At 38.9% G+C, this 2186-nt stretch overlaps 1 protein-coding gene across 4 annotated transcripts in view; it reads right to left on the reverse strand.

Moving 5' to 3' along the window:
* Positions 1 to 2186, reverse strand: part of ATAD1 (ATPase family AAA domain containing 1) — a 68622-nt gene that overhangs the window by 66324 nt on the left and 112 nt on the right. The window contains exon 1 of one of the 4 annotated variants that reach the window (XR_007729033.1): positions 1771 to 2166. The exons of 2 other annotated variants lie outside the window; for them this stretch is intronic. The gene's annotated coding sequence lies outside the window, so the exon portion shown is untranslated. Of the gene's footprint in view, positions 1 to 1770; positions 2168 to 2186 lie in introns of those variants that run through there. One more of the 4 variants, XM_050805587.1, reaches the window with a different exon arrangement.

A 2186-nucleotide genomic window follows, 5' to 3' on the forward strand; every position in this document is an offset into this window, starting at 1 on the left:
CAAATTCTATCCTAACTTCAAAAATCAACTTCATCTGCTCCATAAATCCTTTCAAATCACATGAATTTTCTGTATTATTCATTTTGCCCTATTATACTATCTTAAAAAATGTCTTGCTTTTAATCATTATTGACCTTATGAGATATCTACTCAACTAGAATTTAAATCCTTTTAAACAAGATGTATATCTTATGTACCTTTATAACTGTTATGCACAAAACAGGCCTTTATAATTGCCACACACAGAGGCTATTCAAAAATTATCTGTTCAACCGATAAATTGTAACTGAAGAAAAACTCCCAATCATTCCAACAGAGTCACTGTCAGACTTCTGAAGGATTTCCAAAACGTTCCACATTTCTCCATTATTAGGAGCCATTCGCTTCACAATAATTATATTTAATTTAAACTTAACAACTAAATAATTGAAAGCGTTCATTTTGGAGGAAGAAACTTTGACCTAGGGATGTTAAGTGACTTAATTCATTCAATTAGCACTTACTGAACATCTATATATGACGCCCACTATATACTGAGTATACAATAATTGTTAAGATATCACCACTTTATTCAAAGAACACACTGTCCGGCTATTATATTAATTATAAAGAAAGCAAAAGAAGCCAAACGGGAGAAGGCACCTAACTGAAATCTCTCCTCATGGAACAAATCAAAGTGTGCTATCTTCAATCAGCATGGATTCCAAAAAAAAATGGGTTACACAATACTTCACTTCTCATAGGAAGTAAAAAACTGACTTTTTAGTCTTTATTCCACAAAGTTGAAAATGCAGTTGAAACGTGTTATATCACTACGTGGAGTATACTCACAGATGAAAATAATTTAGACAAGATAAGGGGTTTTATTAACTTGATATGTGAAAAGTGGTGGCATTCCAGTAAAACATTTTCATTTGTTTCGAGTGGGTAGAGTGATAAAACTGTCATCTATTGGATATTCATTGAACTACATGAACAAATTAGGGCTGTTATGTACACATCCCAGTCATCAAGATAGTAACAACTTTTAATCCCATAAAAGTTCAAGATACAAAACCCGTTTATATCTTTCCCAATTCTGAAATTTTTAATGTAGTAAAGACCTAGGTCTACTAAGGCCACTTGTAAAACAGTAGTCCATCTTTTTAAATTACTTCAAAATCCTTCAATGAAAATGAAACTTGTTTTGTAGACTGTAACTATATACTTTATTGTACACTCATGTACCATTCATTTGGTATTGATATACCTGCAATGTAAGGCTGTTACAGCAACAATAGCATTAGAGCGAACATACAATAAAAGCTGCATGTGCATACAACAGCAGAGAGTGTATTTCAATCCTGTATAAAGTTCAACAAAATGAATACACAAATATGTACATATATGATGACAATGCTGTAAGCAACTAAGAAACATCCTAAAACACTATAACCTAGAGTTATTTGCTAGGCAAATATGGTATCAGGTCGTTTCATTTTAAGTTCTCCATTTCCGAGTGGAAAACTATGAAATCGTACTACCTCATCTATGAGCAATTTATTTACATGTACAGCATTCATAGCATAGCATTCACTGTAGCATTTCTCTCCTAATTCATTGCAGTATTTCACAAATAGATTCTCAAACTCAAAAGTCCCGGTTTTGCAGACATGAAGGCCCTATGGATACAGCCTATGACAATGAAGGCCTGCCAATATCCACAAAGAGAGCAGGTTATTATTAACATCACCATCTTCTGCGAAAGCGTGCCCGGCCCTGAAGAAGCACCTTCGAGTCTGCACAAGGTGATTGTCGCCCGTGCGACAATCAGAGCTGGTTCATTCTAGCCGCCTTCGTCTAGGTTCGCCTGGTTCTGAAGTCTTCCGGGACGACCCCAAACCCCCACAGTGACCAGGAAGCCGACAAAGATTCCCTCGGGAATGGCACGAGTTTGGGGAGGAGCTAAGCAGACCCTAAGGACTCAGGCCGGGCCGGAGGCCAAGGCGAGGCCCGGGACGCCCTTGGAGGTTAATCCTCTCGAGACTAAGGGCTGCGGGGCGCTTGGGGGCGGCACTGAGGTGAGGCGTGGCAGAAGACCGGGGTGACCTTTCCTCCGGGGGTTCCCAGGTTCGAGACGGTCCTTAAAGGACCTCAGCAGGATACGACACCCATCCCATGAGGCCCCACGGGAACCCGCTACTCAC

This window comes from Macaca thibetana, chromosome 9 (assembly GCF_024542745.1).
Source record: "Macaca thibetana thibetana isolate TM-01 chromosome 9, ASM2454274v1, whole genome shotgun sequence".
In the NCBI taxonomy this organism is placed as follows: domain Eukaryota; kingdom Metazoa; phylum Chordata; class Mammalia; order Primates; family Cercopithecidae; genus Macaca; species Macaca thibetana.